Below are 24,670 nucleotides of genomic sequence, written 5' to 3' on the forward strand. Positions count from 1 at the left end.
ATCCTTTGATCAACCTTAGGTTTTAAAAGAGTCCTTGACTCTCTGAAATTATGTGAGATATTTAAATATGAATACGTACATGTAATATCCTTAAGTATTCAAACTGTTTTCATCAGAAAATTAAATGCAGACCTTTTGTGGTTAAACAATCATGGAGACTCATGCTAGCATCCTTTACAAAGTATCTGTGTCCCCTGGAAGGTCACCTCACCTCAGCTTTAAGCTAAATTTAACTAGAAATACCTTCCAGGATTTGAATATATTCTTATGTCAGGCACAGACATCATCTCTAAAATCTGGATTTATGCACACTAATTGATCATTATCTGTCATTACAAATTTGAGGACACAGATCCAAGGTTTGGGGCCAAAAACTGCCAAAAGTGGCTTATGTCTCAAACCTAATTACACAGAAAAGGATAAAAAGACTTTAACAACTATTTCTCATTATTCCCATGTTAGATTTCTAATAAGCATCTATAGAAAATATTCAGGTTTTTGTCTTATAAATGCTCTTTTATATACCTAAAATATTTAAAAGTTTTGAATAGCAAAAGCTTTAACATTTCTGTTTATATAAAAATATGTAATTATTATAGATTATCACTGTGCTTATATTTTCCATTGTTTAGCCCAAACTCATTTACAGATACCAATTAATTTATTGCAAATTCCATTTTTCATCTACAATATAGATGTAAATATTAGATTAAAAAAAAACTTCAGCAAGGCATTTTCAGCCTATCTCTTAATCTTATAATGCTATTTCTTTCTAAATAACTTAGGATAATTAAATACTTTTAAAATACTTTTTAAAACTAATAGCTTCAGCAATAAATTCAGCTCTCAGAAATACCAGAACTATCTTAAAATGTCTTAAAGTCAGGATGCTTCTCGTGAATATTTTTTCTTTTTACTTTATCAAATGTAAAATATTATTTAAATTCATTTTAGTTTTAAGGAGGAATCAGCTATTCTAATCATCTCTGTGGAAAAATATATTGAAAGCCATTAAAATCTTGAGGAAAAAGTAATGGAAGCATACATTTCATCAATGGGAGACCTATAACTCAATGCTAATATTTAAAAAAGATGAAGAGAATTAAAATTTTATTGAAATCAATATATTGACCAAATTATTACCTACTATAGCAGTGGGAGAATATTTCTGATATGCCAATGTAAAAAAATGAAACAACATTTAATGTTAAATTAGATAATATTAGTTACCAAACTGCTTCAAAGTACCCTAATTATATGATTCATTACTCCAATTAATAATTACCACACATTCAAGAATATCTCTTAGACACATTATTGCTATAAATCATGCAATTATATAATATTAGAAGTTGACCTTTTATTATTTAATTATATCCTCATATCCATTGGAGATGAGAAAGTTGAAAATAACATGAGTATTGGATTAGCATAAGATCTGATATCTCTGTCTTCCGGATAAGCACTTACCACATGACTAGTAGAATGTTACTTCATTTCCTTGACTCTGTTTTATTTCTTTTGTTTTTAAATTTTTATTTATTTATTTATTTATTATAAACATATAATATATTTTTATCCCCAGGGGTACAGGTCTATGATTCACCAGGTTTACACACTTCACAGCACTCACCATAGCACATACCCTCCCAATGTCCATAACCCCACCCCCCTTCTCCCAAACCCCCTCTCTCCAGCCACCCTCAGTTTGTTTTGTGAGAATAAGAGTCACTTATGGTTTGTCTCCCTCCCAACCCCATGTTGTTTCATTTATTCTTCTCCTACCCCCTTAACCCCTTAACCTGTTAAGTTGCATCTCCACTTCCTCATATCAGGGAGATAATATGATAGTTATCTTTCTCTGATTGACTTATTTCACTAAGCATGTTACCCTCTAGTTTCATCCACGTCGTTGCAAATGACAAGATTTCATTTCTTTTGATGGCTGCATAGTATTCCATTGTGTATATATACCACTTCTTCTTGATCCATTCATCTGTTGATGGACATCTAGGTTCTTTCCATAGTTTGGCTATTGTAGCATTGCTGCTATAAACATTCGGGTGCACGTGCCCCTTCGGATCACTACGTTTGTATCTTTAGGGTAAATACCCAGTAGTGCAATTGCTGGGTCATAGGGTAGTTCTATTTTCAACACTTTGAGGAACTTCCATGCTATTTTCCAGAGTGGTTGCACCAGTGTGCATTCCCACCAACAGTGTAGGAGGGTTCCCCTTTCTCCACGTCCTTGCCAGCATTTGTCATTTCCTGACTTGTTGATTTTAGCCATTCTGACTGACGTGAGGTGATATCTCATTGTGGTTTTGATTTGTATTTCCCTGATGCCGAGTGATATGGAGTACTTTTTCATGTACTGGCCATCTGGATATCTTCTTTGCAGAAATGGCTGTTCATGTCTTCTAACCATTTCTTGATTGGATTATTTGTTCTTTGGGTGTCAAGTTTGCTATGTTCTTTATAGATTTTGGACACTAGCCCTTTATCTGATATGTTGTTTGCAAATATCTTCTCCCATTCTCTCAGTTGTCTTTTGGTTTTGTTACCTGTTTCCTTTGCTGTGCAAAAGCTTTTGATCTTGATGTAATCCCAATAGTTCATTTCTGCCCTTGCTTCCCTTGCCTTTGGCGATGTTCCTAGGAAGATGTTTCTGCAGCTGAGGTCGAAGAGTTTGCTGCCTGTGTTCTCCTCAAGGATATTGATGGATTCCTTTCGCACATTGAGGTCCTTCATCCATTTTGAGTCTATTTTCGTGTGTGGTGTAAGGAAATGGTCCAATTTCATTTTCTGCATGTGGCTGTCCAATATTCCCAACATCATTTGTTGAAGAGGCTGTCTTTTTTCCATTGGACATTCCTTCCTGCATTGTCGAAGATTAGCTGACCATAGAGTTGAGGGTCTATTTCTGGGCTCTCTATTCTGTTCCAATGATCTATGTGTCTGTTCTTGTGCCAGTATCATGCTGTCTTGATGATGACAGCTTTGTAATAGAGCTTGAAGTCTGGAATTGTGATGCCACCAACTTTGGCTTTCTTTTTCAATATTCCTTTGGCTATTCGAGGTCTTTTCTGGTTCTATATAAATTTTAGGATTATTTGTTTCATTTCTTTGAAAAAAATGGATGGTATTTTGATAGGAATTGCATTAAATGTGTAGATTGCTTTAGGTAGCAAAGACATTTTCACTATATTTATTCTTCCAATCCAGGAGCATGGAACATTTTTCCATTTCTTTGTGTCTTCCTCAATTTCTTTCATGAGTACTTTATAGTTTTCTGAGTATAGATTCTTAGTTTCTTGGTTAGGTTTATTCCTAGGTATCTTATGGTTTGGGGTGCAATTGTAAATGGGATTGACTCCTTATTTCTCTTTCTTCTGTCTTGTTGTTGGTGTAGAGAAATGCAACTGATTTCTGTGCATTGATTTTATATCCTGACACATTATTGGATTCCTGTACAAGTTCTAGCAGTTTTGGAGTGGAGTCTTTTGGGACTTCCATATATAGTATCATATCATCTGTGAAGAGTGATAGGTTGACTTCTTCTTTGCCAATATGGATGCCTTTAATTACCTTTTGATGTCTGATTGGTGACGCTAGGACTTCTAGTACTATATTGAATAGCAGTGGTGATAATGGACATCCCTGCTGTGTTCCTGACCTTAGCAGAAAAGCTTTCAGTTTTTCTCCATTGAGAATGATATTTGCGGTGGGTTTTTCATAGATGGTTTTGATGATATTGAGGTATGTGCCCTCTATCCCTACACTTTGATGAGTTTTGATCAGGAAGGGATGCTGTACTTTGTCAAATGCTTTTTCAGCATCTATTGAGAGTATCATATGGTTCTTGTTCTTTCTTTTATTAATGTGTTGTATCACATTGATTGATTTGTGGATATTGAAGCCCTGGAATAAATCCCACTTGGTCATGATGAATAATCCTTTTAATGTACTGTTGAATCCTATTGGCCAGTATTTTGGTGAGAATTTTCACATCTGTGTTCATCAAGGATATTGGTCTGTAGTTCTCTTTTTTGATGGGATCCTTGTCTGGTTTTGGGATCAAGGTGATGCTGGCCTCATAAAATGAGTTTGGAAGTTTTCCTTCCATTTCTATTTTTTGGAACAGTTTCAGCAGAATAGGAATTAGTTCTTCTTTAAATGTTTGGTAGATTTCCCCCGGAAGCCATCTGGCCCTGGGCTTTTGTTTGTTTGGAGATTTTTAATGACTGTTTCAATCTCCTTACTGGTTATGGGTCTGTTCAGGTTTTCTATTTCTTTCTGGATCAGTTGTGGTAGTTTATATGTCTCTAGGAATGCAACCATTTCTTCCAGATTGTCAAATTTGTTGGCGTAGAGTGCTCATAGTATGTTCTTATAATTGTCTGTAGTTCTTTGGTGTTAGTTTGATCTCTCCTCTTTCATTCATGATTTTGTTTATTTGGGTCCTTTCTCTTTTTGATAAGTCTGGCCAGGGGTTTATCAATCTTATTAATTCTTTCAAAGAACCAGCTCCTAGTTTTGTTGATTTGTTCTATTGTTTTTTTGGTTTCTATTTCATTGATTTTTGCTCTGATCTTTATGATTTCTCTTCTTCTGCTGGGCTTAGGGTTTCTTTCTTGTTCTTTCTCCAGCTCCTTTAGGTGTAGGGTTAGGTTGTATACTTGAGACTTTTCTTGTTTCTTGAGAAAGACTTATACGGTTATATATTTTCCTCTCAGCACTGCCTTTGCTGTGTCCCAAAGATTTTGAAGCATTGTATTTTCATTATCATTTGTTTCCATGAACTTTTTCAATTCTTCTTTAATTTCCTGGTCGACCTATTCATTCTTTAGAAGGATGCTGTTTAGTCTCCATGTATTTGGGTTCTTTTCAAATTTCCTCTTGTGATTGAGTTCTAGCTTGAGAACATTGTGGTCGGAAAATATGCAGGAAATGATCCCAATCTTTTGATACCAGTTGAGACCTGATTTATGACCCAGAATGTGATCTATTCTGGAGAATGTTCCATGTGCACTAGAGAAGAATGTATTCTGTTGCTTTGGGATGAAATGTTCTGAATATATCTGTAATGTCCATCTGGTCTAGTGTGTCATTTAAGGCCTTTATTTCGTTTTTGATCTTTTGCTTGGATGATCTGTCCATTTCAGTGAGGGGAGTGTTAAAGTCCCCTACTATTATTGTATTATTGTTGATGTTTTTCTTTGATTTTGTTATTAATTGGTTTATATATTTGGCTGCTCCCACATTAGGGGCATAGATATTTAAAATTGTTACATCTTCTTGTTGGACAGATCCTTTGAGTATGATATAGTGTCCTTCCTCATCTCTTATTATAGTCTTTGGCTTAAAATCTAATTGATCTGATATAAGGATAGCCACCCTTGCTTTCCTCTGATGTCCATTAGCAAGGTAAATTGTTTTCCACGCCCTCACTTTAAATCTGGAGCTGTCTTTGGGTCTAAAATGAGTTTCTTGTAGGCAACATATAGATGGGTTTTGTTTTTTTATCCATTCCGATACCCTGTGTCTTCTGACTGGGGCATTTAGCCCATTAACATTCAGGGTAACTATTGAGAGATATGAATTTAGTGCCATTTTATTGCCTGTAAGGTGACTGTTGCTGTATATTGTCTCTGTTCCTTTCTGATCTACTACTTTTAGGCTCTCTCTTTGCTTAGAGGACCCTTTTCAATATTTCCTGTAGAGCTGGTTTGGTGTTTGCAAATTCTTTCAGATTTTGTTTGTCCTGGAGGCTTTTAATCTCTCCTTCTATTTTCTTTTCTTTTTTTTAATTTTTTTAAAATATTTTTTTAAAGATTATTTATTTATTTATTTGACAGAGAGAAATCACAAGTAGGCAGAGAGGCAGGCAGAGAGAGAGAGAGAGGAGGAAGCAGGCTCCCTGCTGAGCAGAGAGCCCGATGCGGTACTCGATCCCAGGACCCTGAGATCATGACCTGAGCCAAAGGCAGAGGCTTAACCACTGAGCCACCCACGCGCCCATCTCCTTCTATTTTCAATGATGGCCTAGCTGGATATAGTATTCTTGGCTGCATGTTTTTCTCATTTAGTGCTCTGAAAATATCATGCCAGCTCTTTCTGGCCTGCCAGACCTCTGTGGATAAGTCTGCTGCCAATCTAATATTTTTACCATTGTATGTTACAGACTTCTTTTCTCGGGCTGCTTTCAGGATTTTCTCTTTGTCACTAAGACTTGTAAATTTTACTAATAGTTGATGGGGTGTGGACCTATTCTTATTGATTTTGAGGGGGGGTTCTCTGCCCCTCCTGGATTTTGATGCTTGTTCCCTTTGTCATATTAGGGAAATTCTCTCCAATAATTCTCTCCAATATTCCTTCTGCTTCTCTCTCTCTTTCTTCTTCTTCTGGAATCCCAATTATTCTAATGTTGTTTCGTCTTATGGTGTCACTTATCTCTCGAATTCTCCCCTCGTGGTCCAGTAGCTGTTTGTCCCTCTTTTGCTCTGTCATTTGGTCTTCTATATTGCTAATTCTTTCTTCTGCCTCATTTATCTTAGCAGTGAGAGCCTCCATTTTTGATTGTACCTCATTAATAGCTTTTTTGATTTCAACTTGGTTAGATTTTAATTCTTTCATTTCTCCAGAAAGGCTTTTATATCTCCTGAGAGGGTTTCTCTAATACCTTCCATGCCTTTTCCGAGTCTGGCTAGAACCTTGAGAATCGTCATTCTGAACTCTAGATCTGATATATTACCAATGTTTGTATTGATTAGGTCCCTAGCCTTCGGTACTGCCTCTTGTTCTTTTTTTTGTGGTGAATTTTTCTGCTTTGTCATTTTGTCCAGATAAGAGTAAATGAAGGAGCAAGTAAAATACTAAAAGGGTGGCAAAGACCCCAGAAAAATATGCTTCAACCAAATCAGAAGAGATCCTAAATCGCGGGGCGGGGGGTGGAGAAAGGGGATAAAAAGAGGTTCAGGAAAAAAAAAAGAAACAATTTAAAAATGAAAACGAATAAAGAAAAAATATAAAAAATATATAAAAAAGAAAAAAATATATATTAGATAAACTAGTTAAAAAACGTTAAAAAAGAAAAGGGTAAAAGTTAAAAAATTTTAGCAGAAGAAGAAAAAGAAAACAAATTGAAAGAGAAAAAAACATTAAATTAACTGCAAAACTAAAGAATCATGGGGAGAAAGCCATGAGTTCCATGCTTTGCTTTCTCCTCCTCTGGAATTCCGCTGCTCTTCTTGGTATTGAACCTGCACTCCTTGGTAGGTGAACTTGGTCTTGGCTGGATTTCTTGTTGATCTTCTGGGCGAGGGGCCTGTTGTAGTGATTCTCAAGTGTCTTTGACGCAGGCAGAATTGCACTGCCCTTACCAGGGGCCGGGCTGAGTAATCCGCTTGGGTTTGCTTTTGGAAGCTTTTGTTCCCTGAGCGCTTTCTGTAGAGTTCTGGAGGATGGGAATGAAAATGGCAGCCTCCAGGTCTCCGGCCTGGAGGAGCCGAGAGCTTGGGGCCCCACTCCTCAGCGCACCCTCAGAGAATAGCACCCAATTACTCCCGTCTCCCTGGCCTCTGGCAACACTCCGAGCTCACCGAGCCTGTGACTGGTTCAAGGTAACCCCGAGCTGTGATCTTACTGTCGGTTCTGTCTCTGTAGCTGGCTTTCCCGTTCCAATACCCTCAAGCTCTGCAACACTCAGACACCCCTGATCCTTCTGTGACCGTGCGGGACCTGAGGCCACACTGCCGCCATGTGGGCTTCACCCCAGTTTATCCTCTGGAGTGATGTCCCTCAGCGGAACAGACTTTTAAAAGTCCTGATTTAGTGCTCCGTTGCTCCGCCGCTTGCCAAGAGCCAGCCCCTCCCCCTGCAGTCTATCTTCCAGTCGCTTTGGATTCACTTCTCCGCCAGTCCTACCTTTCAGAAAGTGGTTGATTTTCTATTTCTAGAATTGCTTTTCTTCTCTTCGATCTCCCGTTGGATTTGTGGGTGTTTGCAATCTTTAGATAAGCTATCTAGCTGATCTCCTGCTACCTGAAATATTCTCAGCCTGCTACTTCTCTGCCATCTTTCTTCTGTTCCCCGACTGTTTTCTTGAAAAGTACTTTAAGGATCGAATGAGATAATATGTATGGAAGTACTTTATAAGTGATGAAATTATTGCTTTGTGAATCATGGAATGTTACATTTCCTTGCACAGTTTGCATATTTACACACCACTGAGAGACTCTATTTTGTGCACCCTAGGGGACTTGGAAGGACAGCAATGGAGTTTGTACTTTGCCTATCAACCATAAGTCCCACTGCACCAGTTATATTTACCAATGTAAAATGGCTCAGGAGGGAATACTGGAACAAGATAAGAAAGAGATGGAGAATCCTTATCCTACTTTAGGAATTAGCCAAAGAAGTATTAAAAATGATCTTATCCAGGATGCCTGGGTGGCTGTCAGTTAAGCATTCGACTCTTGATCTCAGCTCAGGTCTTGATCTCAGGGTTGTGAGTTCAAGCCCCATGCTGGGCTCCATACTGGGCTCCAAAAAATTATCTTATCCTTTTGTCCTTCCAGAGTCTGGAAAGCCTAGAACCTACTTTTCCCAAGATCCCTTTGCAGCAGAGTACTAGTTTAGGTTCCACCTTTGGGAGGCACCACACAATATTTGGAAGGTGAAAGAATCATAGCCATTTTGCTCTGGCAGTAAGATAAACATGTTTTTCAAGAAGCTTCACGTATTCTGTGAATCACCTACATCAGTGGTGCAGGCAACTGATGGTTAGTGGTGTCCTGAAACTGATTATTTCCTTTGTCTTTGCTACAACTTCTAGATTTCCTAAATGTTAGTGATGCCTTTCTTGACCTTTGTTTTTCTAGCTTTTCTAATGCCTTTGTATGCACATAATTTATTATATTAAAGTTCTTCTGTTTTCTTTACAAAAGCCTGACTGATATGATATCTCACTTTGCTGAGATATTTGTGAGAATTTCTTTATCAAATACCTAATTGCTAGGGCACCTGGGTGGCTCAGTAGGTTAAAGCCTCTGCCTTCGGCTCAGGTCATGATCCCAGAGTCCTGGGATCGAGCCCCACATCGGGCTCTCTGCTCAGCAGGGAGCCTGCTTCCTCCTCTCTCTCTCTGCCTGCCTCTCTGCCTACTGTCTGTCAAATAAATAAAATCTTAAAAAAACAAAAACAAAACAAAAAAAACCCCGAATACCTAATTGCTGCATAAAACACCACTCAAAAACTTTATGACTTAACTGAACAGTGATGGAATTAAACTAGGAATCAATTAAAGAAAGATATCTAGACAATCCCAAAACATTTGTAAACTAAACAGCACACTTTTAAATAACCCACTGGTCATAGTAGAAATTGAAATAGGAACTAGAAAGTATTTTCAACTAAATAAAAATTGGAGCACAACATATTAAAATTTGTGAGGAGCAGATAAAGCACTGCTTAGAGAGAAATTTATAGAACTAAATGCCTGTATTAGAAAAGAAGTAATATTTGAAATCAATGACTTCAAATTCTATCTTAAAATACTAGAAAATGAGCAAATTAAATTCAAATTAAGGACAGTAAATAAAAATTTAAGAACACAAATCAATAAAATAGAACATAGAAAAATAATAGAAAAATAAATGAAGCAAAAACTTGTTAACAAGATCAACAAAATTAATAAATGGCTAGTTAAACTGCTCAGGAAAAAAAGAAAGAAGGCACAAATTAACCAATATCAAGAATTTTACAGGTAATGTAACTACAGGTCTTGTAGATGTTTAAATTATAATAAAGAAATATTTTGAACAAATTTAACAATGATAAATTTGACAACCTAGATGAAGCACATTGTAAGACACCAACTACCAAAGCTCATCAGAAAAAACAGTTAAACAGAATGGTCCTAGATTTATTTATATGTTGCATTTGTAGTTAAAAACTTTTCTTCAAAGGAAACTTGGGGCCCAGATGGTTTCATTGATGAATTCTATCAAATGTTTAAAGAAGAAATAATTCCAAATTTACATAAATTCATAAATTCATCCATAAAATTTAGGAAGAGAGAATACAATTTATCCCATGAACTCAGTATTTCTCTAATATCCAAGAATGCAAAGAAAGAAAGTCATGGACCCACATACCTCACAAATATGCAAATTTTTTTGCATCTTAACAAACCTATGTTAATGATTTACAAGGGGAATGGAACATAATGATCAAGTGGGGATTATCACAATAATATGGTTTGTTTAATATTCAAAAATTAACCACTATAATTTATCCTGTTCACAGAGTAATATATATATATATATATATATATATACACATTACTTCATTAGATACAGAAAAACTATTTCTATCAGCAAATAAGAAATAGAAGGCATTTCCTTGAACGTAATTAGGAAAGACTGAATACCTTCTTCAATATGAGGAACAAGAAAAATATATCTGCCTCTGATTTCTATTCAACATCATTCTGGAGATTCTATTCTATTCTATTTTGTTACAATAAGGCAATAAAAATATATAAAGTATCCAGATTGGAAATGGACAAGTAAAACTATATTTACAGACAATTTGATTGTCTATGTAGAAATAGAAAGGAATCTATAAAAATAAGTCATTTGATAATCTTTGAAGGAACCCAGAAATTCACCTCATAATCTAACCTCCATTTATTTCCCTATTTCCATCTAATAATTTCTGCTAGTCTTCAAGCACCATCATTAAAGATTTCTATTATGAAATGCTAACAAGCACTTCATGTATTTTATTATTTAATTAGCTTTTTTACAACAGTAGTCTTTAATGTATGTATTTGTTTATGCTAATACACAGCTTTCAAGCTAATTTTAATTTAAATAAATTGGGATAAACCTAAAAAAATTAGTCATTTTAGCAAGATTGCACAATACAAGGTCAATATATACTAACAATATGAAATCTAAAACAAATTTTAAATACCATTTCAAATAGCAACAAGTTAAGAAATTCTTGGTGATAAATATGTCAAAAATATTCAAGACCTATAAACTGAAAACGACAAAATATTACTGAGACAGAGTTAAAAAAAAAAAACCCGAAATAAAGGTAGGTATCATGTTCAGGGATGGAAAGCTCAGTATTGTTAAGACGTCAGTTCTCCCCCCACTGAATCTATAGATTAATTCCAATCCTCACTCACCCTCCAAAAAAAAAAAAAAAATCCAAACACCTTTTTTTTGTAGGAATTCACATGGTGATTGTAAAATTTAGATCTACAGAATCCAAAATTATTTTGAAGAAAACAAACTTGAAGACTTAAAACCTAATTTCAAAATCTATTAAAAGGTAATTAAATAGTGTGTTATGTTATGTAGCTAGAGAAATATATCAGTGAAACAGAAAAGAAAGACCAGAAGTAGACTCACACATATATAGTCAATTTATTTGAGTTTATTTTATTTGTTTTTGTCAATTGATTTTTGACAAAATTAACAAAGCAACTCAATGTGAACTCACATTTTCAGTGAATGGTGCTAGAACAACTGATTAGCTATATGCAAAAACACGAACTTTGATCCTTATCTTTTGACTAAAACAAAAATTAATTCAAGATGAATCATTGCCATAAATGTAAAACATTTTTTTCTATAAACAAGCATAGGAAAAATATTTGTGAACTTGGGCAGGTATTTTTTTTAAGATTTAACAGTAAAAGCATAATTCCTAAATTAGTATGTATCAGATGGTGAATGGCTGAAAATGGCCTGAGGTCACTAAAGATGGTGGTAAGAAAATAAAAATTAAGAAAGATATTTATAAAATGTTGCTTTTGATTCTCCCTCTCTTATCTTTGCCTAATTACTGTCTGCTTTTTATTAATGGAAATTGGTAGCAACATCCTACACTGTTGACATTGATTCTGATAGAATAATAACCACAGAGGAGAAAATCCCTGTTGAGGTGATGGAAATACTTACAGATTGCCTAGGCTTTTGCTCTTTTACTACTTCCCATTCTAGACCTCAGAGTTGGGATTTATTTCTCTCTACAGCTTACACAGCTGGGATTTACTTCTCTATACAGCTTACAGATGAAACTGTGATCAGAAAATCTGCCTGATACCAAGCAAAAATAATATATGATAATTCAGACTTCTGATTGGATTCAGAAACAGAAACCATTAATATGTTCCATACAAAAGATCTACTTAAAAACACCCAATCTGGGTGAAAATAAAAGGATGGAGAGATATATACCAGGTAAATATAACAAAAAAGAAGGCTAGGGAAATAGTATCGTACTTGATAAAACAAATTTTAACAGAAGAAGATATGATAAGGGTAGTTCCTATAAAAGATATAATAGGGCAAGGAGATCTATATATCATAAGCATATGTCCATCTAGTAATATAGACTCAAAGTATTTCAAAGCTATAGCTAAACAGCAGGAAAACAGGTATAAATCAACAACTATAGCTGTTGGCTTTTTGAAGACCTTTCTCAGAAACTGATAGAATAAGTAGACCTAAAATAAACATAGACCTTGAAGACTTAAAGAATATAATGAAAAATTTTGAGCTGGTATGTATTTGTATCAATCTACCATCTATCTATCTATATCTCAGCTTTACTCAACAGATATTAAATACATTGATGATCGCTCCCTAGAACATACAGAATATTAATAAAATACATCATGTACTAAGCCATAAAGGAAGCTTAAATAAATTCCAGAGGATCAATATTTTACAGACTTCTTTGTTACCAAAATGAAGTGAAATTATAAATAAAGAATAAGAGCACCTGGGTGACTTAGTTGGTTAAGTGTCCAGCTCTCGGTTTCGGCTCAGGTTATGACACCAGGGTCATGAGACAGAGCATCAAGTGGCGCTCTGTGCTCAGCAGGGAGTCTGCTTGAGAGATTGTCTCTCACTACGCCCCACTCCCCACTCTCTCTCTAAAATAAATAAATCTTTAAAAAAAAAAAAAGAACAAAAGAAATACAAAAGAACAGCTAAGAAAAACCTGTTATTTTTACACTAAATAACATTGCTTAATAGTTTTTGGCAAAACCTATAAATTGCAAAGGAGATGTAAAGATATTTAGAACTTAATACAGCTAAAGCCATGTTTCTAGGAATATTGATACCGTTCAGTACTTTTATCAGGAATTAATAAAGACTAATGAACCAAATATTCAACCAAAGAAGTTGCAAACAGAACAAAAGAGAGAACTCAAGGAAAGAAGAAGGTGGGAAATAAAGGCAGGAATAAATGAAATAAAGTATAAACAGAAAATACCAACAAATTCAAAATCACGTTCATTAAAAAGGGTTGAGTGGGCTAAAAGTGGTCCTATCTCTTTCTCCATTGCCTGATAACTATGAAGCAACATGTGGCATTTTCCTGGCACAGTGTAGGTGTCTCCCTCAGTAACTGAAGACCCTATCTGTGTTAGTAAGAGGCAAGTGGAGGTATGCTGGGGATTTTCAGAAACAGTTTTCTCATTCTCATTCCCTTGGCTGCCAGAAATCAGTCTACTCTTCCAGTTTGGGACCATGTGGTATAGAATATGAGTCCTAGAAGTGTTACAGCCACTTTTTCTTTCCACTGGGAAGTCAAGTCTAGCAGAGAATGTTATGTGATCACCAAAACCTGTTTCCTATTTCTTCCTAGAGCTATAATGCATTTTTTATACCCTATAATTTAGGGATATCACATATCCTTATGACTAAATTCTGGTAACTGCAATATATATATATATATATAAAGTGTTTGTGTTGCTTCTGAGCAAAGTCATAAGAATTAAATATGTCTCCCTTGTGTACTCTTTTGTCTGACGCTAGAGAACCCAGGATTTAGAAGAGAGTAGAACAACAAAATTGAGAGGAGTCTGGGTCCTGAACTGGGAATATAAAAGGCAGCTTGACCAGAAACACTCACAGAATTCAAAATTATTTATTATAGCAGTTAATTAAATTTCTTGCCTTGGAATTAAGTTGATACAAAGAAGACAGTAAAGATGGAAGAACAACTAGGTGATACCACTGAGCTTCTGAATCAAATAATCCCTGAAACTCAAATTATCCTGAATCTTTCAATAACAGGAATGAATAAATCCCCATTGCTGTTTAAATAGTGTGATTTGGATTTTCTTTTACTTTTAGCTGAAAGAAAATTTCATGAACAAGAAGACCAAAACCAACCAATGAACAAAAGACACAAGACTAAGCCAAGCCACAAAGAACAAGGAAAAGAGATACATCAACAGAACTATTATGCAAAATAAGCAAGGTTCTAGCAATAAAGCAGAACAGCTGATCTGACCCAGAACTATCAAGCTAAGAATCCGTGGATCTGAGCCTGTAACTATCATTTCTTTTAAGTTATTTCCAAATGTGAAATGTGTTTTATTTTTTAATTAATTATTTATTTACCTATCAACATATAATTTGTTTCAGGGGTACAGGTCTGTGATTCATCAGTCTTAGACAATACACAGCACTCATCACAACACATATCCTCCCCAATGTCCATCACCCAACAACCCCCTCCCCTCATCCCTCCCTTCATGCTCAGGCTTAAAAGTCTCTTATGGTTTGTCTCCCTCTCTGGTTTCCTTTTGTTTCCTTCCTTCCTCTCTTCCCCTATGATCCTCTGCCTTGTTTCTTAAATTCCACATATTAGGGAGATCACTTGATAAGTGTCTTTCTCTGATTGACTTATTCTGCTTAGCATAATACCCTCTAGTTCCAGCCACATTCTTACAAGTGGCAAGATTTCATTTTTTATGACTGTGTAATATTCCACTGCATGCATATATCTATATCTATATCTATATCTATATCTATATATCTATATATATATATATATACCACACCTTTATCCATCTGTCAATGGACTTATCAGCTATTTCTATAGTTGGCCTATTGTGAACACTGCTGCTATAAACATTGGGGTGCAGGTGCCCTTTGGATCACTACATTTCTATTTTTGGGGTAAATACCTAGTAGTGCAATTGCTGAGTCATAGGGTAGCTCTACTGTCAACTTTTTGAGGAACCTCCATACTGTTTTCCAGATTGGCTGCACTGGTTTGCATTCTCACCAATAGTGCAGGAGGGTTCCCTTTTCTTTGCATCCTCGCCAACATCTGTCATTTCCTGACTTGTTAATTTTAGCCATTCTGACTTGTGTGAGGTGATATCTCATTGTGGTTTTGATTTGTATTTCCCTAATGCTGAGTAATGTTGAGCACTTTTTCATGTGTCTGTTGGCCATTTGGATGTCTTATTTGGAGAACGGTCTGTTTACATCTTCTGCCCATTTCTTGATTGGATTATTTGTTCTTTGGGTGTTGAGTTTGATAAATCAGAGGGGGAGATGAACCATGAGAGACTGTGGACTCTGAGAAACAAACAGAGTTTTAGACCAGAAGGAGGTAGGGGATGAGTGAGCCTGGTGGTGAGTATTAAGGAGGGCACATATTGCATGGAACACTGGGTGTGATACATAAAACAGTGAAACTTGGAACATTGAAAAAAAAAGATAAGTTCTTTATAGTTTTTGGATACTAGCTCTTCATCTTATATGTCATTTGCAAATATCTTCTCCCATTCTGTCAGTTGTCTTTTGGTTTCGTTGACTGTTTCCTTTGCTGTATAAAAGCTTTTTATCCTGATGAAGTCCCAATAGTTCCTTTTTGCCTTTGGAGACATGTCTAGCAAGAAGTCGCTGTGGCTGAGGTGGAAGAGCTTGCTGCCCATGTTCTCCTCTAGGATTTTGATGGATTCCTGTTTCACATTGAGGTCTTTCATCCATTTTGAGCCTATATTTTTGTGTATGGTGTAAGGAAATGGTTGAATTTCATTCCACATGTGGTTGTCCAATTTTCCTAGCACCATTTATTGAAGAGACTGTCTTTTTTTTCCATTGGATATTCTTTCCTGCTTTGTTGAAGACTAATTGACCATAGAGTTGAGGGTCCATTTCTGGGTTCTCTGTTCTGTTCCATTGACCTATGTGTCAGTTTTTATGTCAGTACCATGCTGCCTTGATGATCACAGATTTACAGTATAGCTTGAAGTCTGGAATTGTGATGCCCCCTGCTTTGTTTTGTTTTGTTTTGTTTTTTCAACATTCCTCTGGCTATTCAGGGTCTTTTCTGATTCCATACAAATTTTACGATTATTTGTTCCAGTTATGTTATCCTTATTTCTACTCTTGTTCTACTCTATCCTTTGAAGGAAGGTACAGTGGACTGAATGTGTCTCTCCAAATTTCTTACATTAAAATCCTTATCCTAATATAACAGTATTTGGAAATAAAGTCTTTGGCAGCTATCTTGACTATAAAGGTAGAGTCCTCATGAATAGGATTAGAGTCCATATAAGAAAAGGTCAGAGAGCTAGCGCTCTCTCTGCCATGTGAGGATACACAAAAGTGTCAGTGTGTAACTCAGAAGAGGAACCTGAGTACTGACCATTTGGTCTCAGACTTCAAGCTTTCAGAACTATGAGAAATAAATTTCTCTAATGTATAAGCCACCAGTTTATGGATTTTTGTTATAACAGCCTGAGCTGACTAAGGTAAAAGGGCACCCAGAGCTGGCGTGGTACTCATATTGTGGCCATGGTGTTCTTCTGTTAAACATAATCTCACAGATGACCAATATCTGACAAGGCCACTCTGTGATCATAGTGCAGCAAGACAAAGCAAAACCAGTTCATAATCATTTTTGAGCACAGATACATACTAGGTCACTGTGAAAACCTAAAAACGGCCAAATACCTCTCTCTCCCAGCTAATACAAATAACTGAGTTTTTGAATGTAAAACTAAACCGCTTACAACTTTAGCCTTACTGTTCTGGCTTCTGAGATAAAATTCATTAAGATATCCAATCATATAGGGGCACCTGGGTGGCTCAGTGGGTTAAGCTGCTGCCTTCGGCTCAGGTCATGATCTCGGGGTCCTGGGATCGAGTCCCGCATCGGGCTCTCTGCTCAGCAGGGAGCCTGCTTCCTCCTCTCTCTCTCTCTGCCTGCCTCTCTGCCTACTTGTGATCTCTCTCTGTCAAATAAATAAATAAAATCTTAAAAAAAAGATATCCAATCATATATACCTCATCTTCTTTATCTTATAAAGATAAAGAAGATGAGGTATATATGATTGGATATCTTAATGAATATATATAATATATATATATTTTATTTGTATATATATATAAAATGCTGGGAAAAATAAGTTCATAATCATTTTTAATCATAATCATTTAAAAACCAGTTCATAATAATTTTTGAGCACAGATACATACTAGGTCACTGGGAAAACCTAAAAACGACCAAATGCCTCTCTCTCCCAGCTAATACACATAACTGACTTTTTGAATGTAAAACTAAACCACTTACAACTTTAGCCTTACTCTTCTGGCTTCTGAGATAATATTCATTAATATCCATATATATGGATAAAGAAGATGAGGTATATATGATTGGATATCTTAATGAATATATATATATATATATATATATATATTTATATATATATATATAAATGCTGGGCAAAATAAGTTAATCAGAGATCAGAGAAAGTTGATCAGAGAAAGACAATTATCATATGGTTTCACTCATATTTCGAATATAAGAAACAGAGCAGAGGATCTTAGGGGAAGAGACGGAAAACTGAATGGAAGGTCATCAGAGAGGGAGAAAAACCATGAGAGACTATTAACTATAGGAAACAAACTGAGCGTTGCTGGATGGAAGGTTGGGGGCTGCTAATTGGTGATGGGCATTAAGAATGGCATGTGATGTGATGAGCACTTGGCGTTATATACAACTGATGAATTATTGAACAGTACATCTGAAACTAATGGTGTACTATATGTTGACTAATTGAATTAGTCAGTTAAATTAAAAAAGAAGATATCCAATCACAGAAGTACTCATTCTTCCTGACAGCATCTTTGAACCCACCCTGAAATCACCTACCACAAGCCCAAATACTATAAAAAGTTTTTCCTATTATTTTCTTACCAAGGCACCCCATGGTTCCCATGGTTATGTTTCCTGTGCTGTAGCAAACATTAATAAGCCAAAGTTTGACTACGGTTGTGTTCCTGGTGATCTTTGACTAGTGGACACCAACTTTATACAATTAGTCTCAATAATGTAGCATATTTAATTTTTTAGGACAATATAGTCTGATTAATTACATACAATCTAAAAGGCTTAAATTCCAGGTTCTACATGTAGATTCAAGAAGTCCATATCACAAAAGCTTTATGTGGTTACTTTTCCATCTAGCACTACTGTATCTCTAGCCCATTATATATAAACTATTCTTTGAGCCACTAATTAGAAGCCTTTTCTCTGATCATTAGACAGTAACATTTTTTAAAAAATTAAGAGGTATATTTTGGATTCACATCAATTAACAAGTAAAGCATAGCTGCAAGATAATGGAAAATAACTAAAGAATCCCTCACTGAATCTTTAAAGTATGCATATACTCAAGTGCAGGAGCTACTCTAGGATACTTTTTATATTCAACTGGGGTCAATAGTAGATAAATAAATACAACTATTAACATTATGTTGCAATTCTTTAATAGAGTCTTGATTAACATTAACCAAGTGAATAACACAGAAATCAAGTGATGCTTTCATACCACTTGATGGTATTAACTCTAAGCAACACAGGAAGTTCAAATCCTGTCCTGCCAATCACTCATGATCAATCGTATCTGGTTTCCAAATAGTTATTCACAAAGATCATGAGCTGAATGGGGATCTATAGAATTAATGCTCTTAGGGTCAGACTTTGGAAAATGCTGGGCAAGTTATAGTTACAAGATTAAAAAAAAAATCTCCCTTATACCAAAATGTACAGACAACAATGATTTATTTCTATCTTTATTCATGCTCTCATAATGTTCTACACTATTAATAGCAACACAGGCTCCAGATGTGCCTTTAAATACTTTTATAAATATGAAGAGCTGACTCTGGAATCTTTCTTTGTTTCTCAGTTCACAATGTGTACATTATGTTTGCTAAAGCTGCTATAATAAAATACCACAGACTAGGTGGCTTAAACAAAAGTAATTTATTTCTCATAGTTCTAGAACTTAAAAGTCCAAGATCAAGGTGTAGGCAGGTTGATTACCTTTGAAGTCTCTGTCTTTGGCTTGCAGATGGCCAACTTCTGGCTTTGTTCTTGTATGGTCTTTCCTGTATATGTATGCCCCTGGTGTCTCTCTGTGTCCAAATTTCCTCTTACAAAGACACCCATCAGATTCCATTAGGGCCTACCAATATGACCTTATTTAATTATAATTACCTATTTAAAGACCCTAATTTCAAATAAAGTCATATTCTTAGGTACTGGGGGTTAGGACTTTAACATACGAATTTCAGGGGAAGGGTACACATTCATCCTATAACAACATGTAATGTACTCCCTTTCCCAGCCCACTCCCTTCCTACTTTTATGTTTTCTCTTCATCACTAGTTTTCAGAAATTTGTATGATGGATTTTGGTGTGGTTTTCTTTGTGTTTTACCTTTTTTGGGGGGGGATTTATTGTGCTTCTTGATGTGTGGTTTTATAATTCTTTATTAAATTCAGAGTATTTTTGGACATTTTTCCCCTCAAATACATTTTAGGTCTTCCCTTTACTTCTGGAATTCCAATTACACATATTCTCAGCTTTTGTATCTCTGAATTGTCTATTTGAGTATTTTGTCCCTTTTTCTAGTGTTTTTATTTAGCATTTTAGCACACATTTTCTAAAGTTTATTTGTCAATAATATTGGTCATTTTCTATGAAATACATTGCATGCATTTTTTTCTCCAGTTTATCATTTGTCTTTTGAATTTGTTGTTATGTAGAGTTGGGGTTGGGGGAGCATAAAGAATTTTTTTTAATTTTTAATTTTTTATTAACATATAATATATTATTAGCCCCAGGGATACAGGTCTGTGAATTGCCAGGTTTACACACTTCACAGCACTCACCATAGCACATACCCTCCCCAATGTCCACAACCCAACCACCCTCTCTCTAGCCCACTGCCCCAGCAACCCTCAGTTTGTTTTGTGACATCAATAGTCTCTTATGCTTTGTCTCCTTCCCGATCCCATCTTGTTTCATTTTTTCCTTCCCTACCCCCAAACGCCCCACATTGCCTCTCAAATTCCTCATATCAGGGAGATCATATGATAATTGTTTTTCTCAGACTGACTTATTTCGCCCAGCATAATACCCTCTAGTTCCATCCACATCATTGCAAATGGCAAGATTTCATTTCTTTTGATGGCTGTATAGTAGTCCATTGCATATATATACCACCTCTTCTTTATCCATTCATCTGTTGATGGACATCTAGGTTCTTTCCATAGTTTGGCTATTGTGGACATTGCTGCTATAAACATCCGGGTGCACGTGCCCCTTCAGATCACTACATTTGTATCTTTAGGGTAAATGCCCAGTACTGAAATTGTTGGGTCATATTTTCAACTTTTTGAGGAACCTCCATGCTGTTTTCCAGAGTGGCTGCACCAGCTGTGCATAAAGAATTTTTTAAGGTGGCTGAATTAATCTGGTTTCTTTCTTTGCTTCTGATTTTTAATTATACAAAGACACTCCTTATATCCAGAATATAAAGGAATTAACATGTTTTCTTTTAGTACTTCTATATTATTTTTTTAACATTTGGTTTTCTGGTTTATTTGGAGTTCATGTTTTAAACTTTGTGAACCATGGTTTTAACCTTATTTTTTTTTTCCCACTGACTACCATTTTTCCCAGCTATTTTTTGCCATTGCCTAGAGTCCCATATTTATCATATGCTAAATTTCCATGTGGATGTGTATCTGTTTCTAACTTTGCTATTCTTTTCCTTTGGTCTTCTGTTTATTAATGGATCAGTATTATAGTTTTAAGTATGGTTTACTTAAACTACAGTTTAAGTATTGTAGTATTTCAATAACTATTAAACTAATCACTTGCAATTGGTCTTCTGCTTTAGGATTTACAAACAAAAATTTTATTTTTATTATTCTGTATGAACTTTAGAGTCAACTTGTCTAGCTCTATGAAAAAAATAACTTGGCTGATTTTTATTCAGGTCATATTTATAAATTATCTAAAGCAGATAATTATACATGACATCTTTATAATGTTGAACAACAGATTTTTTTTTCATTTGATGCAGCCTACTTTTGTGTTTTTCACAAGTGTTTTAAAGTTTTCTTCATACAGATTTTACATATTTCTTAGGTTTATTCATAAGTAATGTCTTCTATTTTGTAGCTTTTGTAAATATGGTTTTATTTTCAATTATATATCCTCATTATTGTTGTGTTTTCATGTGTATTGATTTTGTATGTTAACTTCTTCTCCTGCTACTGTACTTACTTCATTTATTGTTTGAGTTCATAGTTTCATTGGTAGGTATTGGGAGGCATAACTTGAATGAGTGTCCTGGGAGCTAAGAAGCACAGAAAGCAAAGTGTTAGTAGACTTAGAATTTGTATCACTTCCTTTGATTCCAGTACCAGATGGCAGGTCTAGAATCATAAAACACTAGCTAAGATGGACAATACTTGTGAAAGCATGGTAGGCTGAATTACAAATGGAAGGCAGTTACTATGCCTTCCAGGTATTCTCTTCTTATAAGAAGAGACTTTTCTAGAAGTATTCATACTGTTTTGCCTTGCCAAGGCCATTGCCTTTTTAGAGACCCATGAGTCTTCAAGAAACTATTAAATTATTATGAGTATTCATTTGTATTCATCTCAATTTTCAAGGGATGAGGAAAGCCTGGACAGAATCTTTTCTAGAAATACAAATAATGTTGAGGAAGATGCAGATAATACACATAAACATAATTTGATGAGCAACAAGCCAACAGTCAGACAAAAGGTAGTAATGCTTCCAAGATGGTGCTTCACCACAATTACCCTCCAGTTTAAGGTCCAATTTGGAGTAGAGGAGAAAAACAATATGAGAGAGACATCTAAGTGCAATGCAGTGTGTTGTTCTGGGTATCTCTCTACCCTCTGGCTGCTGGGTCACTAACTTTGGATGGCTATCCTCAGGGCATACATAAGATTAGATAGGAAGTCCAGCTGACCTGTCAGTAAGTGGTGATTCATTTATGCTGGTACAATGGTATTTATTTCCACTATTCTATTTTCCCATTTTTATGTAGGTAGAATAATACTGAATTACATGTAACATATATTTTACAAATATAGATTCAGTGGTGATTTTGGCAGATTAATTCTTGCTGTAAGACTCTCCTCCAAAAAAATTGCAAAGGAAAACTAAGTGGGATGACACCAGAATCAAGGCTACTGAATGCCTTTTGATCTATTATTCATTCTTGGTTTTAGATGCTTCTTGCTACCAACTGGTAGAAAGTGGAAGGTAGGGGAAAAAAGGAAAGTGTAGAAAAAAGACCAAATCAATGACTAAACCCTGGACCTGACATAAATAACAATTCATAATCTCTATCACCCAGTTTCATTTCTTAAAAAACATTAATGAATAAATTAAGTGAATGAATGAAAAAGGAGCTCAATATACATGTTATGGATATAATGCAAAGCTGATGTAAATAAAACATTAATGGTAATGTCTTATTTACCATTTTCACTCACTATTCGTATCATCTTTATATTCTCAACAGTCTTTTTTTTTTTTTTTAAGAAAATGAACTTTAGTATAATAACATTTAAACCTGGCAATTACTATTTATTTAATTTTTTTTTTATTTGAGTGTGGCTGACACACAATGTTACATTAGTTTCAGGTGTACAGTATAGTGGTTCAACTTCTCCATACATTATGCTATGCTCACCATAAATATAACTACTATCTCTCACCATACAACCTTATTACAAAATCATTGACTATATTCCTTATGCTGTGCCTATTACTACCATGACTTATTTATTTCAGAACTGGAAGACTATTTCATATTCCCCTTCACCCATTTTGCCCATCTCCCAATTCCTCTCTCCTCTGGCAACCATCAGTTTGTTCTCTGTATTCATAGGTCTGATTCTGCTTTTTGTGTGTTTGTTTATTCATTTTTGTTTTTCAGATTCTGCATGAGTGAAATCATATGGTATTTGTTTTTCTGAGTCTGACTTACTTCACTTAGCATAATACACTCTTATTTATCCCAGAAACAGAAGAGCCCATGATGTTAAGCTCTTTAAATCAATGTTTAACTCTCAGATGATTATGTTTAAAGCAAATACACCACTTATTGTAAAACTGCAATCCAAACTTAGATGTTCCTTATTTTCCAAAACACACTCTTTTAAAAATGAGTAACAGCCCCAAAATTTCAGAAACATAATTCTGCATGAATCTAAGTCAGAAAGTCCCTGCAAAACTGTGTGTGGTTTTGATATATATTTATGTCTATTATATATGCAGTTTAAATTAGATATTTCCTGATTACATTATATTTGCTTTATTTAGCTTAGTTTTATGCTTGTTACACACACATATTTTAAAATTAACACCTTATAAAATTCCAAAATGCAATTCTAAGTCATTATTTGGCTATGTGTGGTTTTGTACAAATTCCAGTAAATTTTCTGCCTGGGTCCTACTAATAAACATCAACTTAAGAATGAAACCATATTCCAACACAAAATTTCTTCTAGTGATAAATAGCATGCTAGCTCTGGAAAATATTTACCACAACATTGTGCAGTGTGACCTTCTTCCAAGATCAGTCAGAAACAGCTGGTCATCCTAATTCCCAGTGTAAGCATTATATTAAGGCAATGTAAATTCTCCTTAGATTGTACCCAATACTTGGCAAGATATCAAAAGTGGGTGTGAGAGAAGGCAAACACCCAGGAATCAAGATAAATAATATTCTAATAAATTCAATAACTGAATTTCAATAAACTCAAAAACTAAATAACAGACTTCAAATTATTATATATTTTTAGATTTGTATTTATTTACTTGACAGACATCGATCACAAGTAGGCAGAGCAGCAGGCAGAGAGAGAGGGGGAAGCAGGTTCCTCACTGAGCAGAGAGCCCGATGTGGGGCTCAATCACAGAATCGAGATCATGACCTGAGTCGAAGGCAGAGGCTTAAGCCACTGAGCCACCCAGGAGCCCCAAATTATTTTTTTAATGTGATAAACAAACATCAAAATTTTATATGAAGACAAGATCCATCTATACTTGCAAGACCCCATCTCACTCAACTCATCCTACTCTAAGTTCTGGTTTCAATACAACTTTATTTACAAAAGTAGATGGATAGCCCATAGGTCATAGCTTGTCAGCTTGTTTTTTGTTTTTGTTTTTGTTTTTGTTTTGAAAAATGTGTGTTTTGGTGCTCCCTTAAAATACATTTGAGATGAGTACTTCATTTATCTCACTCTATATGTAAGTATACAGCTGGCTCTTGTGTCTATGTATGGCAAGCCCTATTGAACAGTATACTTCAGATATCTGTAGTTGATTAAACATAAAGTATATCTCAATGAAGCTGTTAAAAATAAAAATGAAAAACTCTTCAGTTGTGAAGCTGTAGAAACTTTTATTTACTTTCACTCCCATTCACTAATCGATTCACAGGGCATAAATTTTACTGGCTTGTATTTAAGGAGAATGTTATCTCCTC

General features: G+C 35.2%; 1 long non-coding RNA gene across 2 annotated transcripts in view; it reads left to right on the forward strand.

Moving 5' to 3' along the window:
* Positions 1-24,670, forward strand: part of LOC101694002 — a 99,473-nt gene that overhangs the window by 54,005 nt on the left and 20,798 nt on the right. For both annotated transcript variants that reach the window (XR_001178708.2, XR_199124.3), the window contains one exon: positions 14,169-14,366. This is a non-coding gene — a long non-coding RNA (uncharacterized LOC101694002). The remainder of the gene's footprint in view (positions 1-14,168; positions 14,367-24,670) is intronic.

This window comes from Mustela putorius, unplaced genomic scaffold (assembly GCF_011764305.1).
Source record: "Mustela putorius furo isolate JIRA1106 unplaced genomic scaffold, ASM1176430v1.1 tig00000868_pilon_pilon_pilon, whole genome shotgun sequence".
Classification (NCBI taxonomy): domain Eukaryota; kingdom Metazoa; phylum Chordata; class Mammalia; order Carnivora; family Mustelidae; genus Mustela; species Mustela putorius.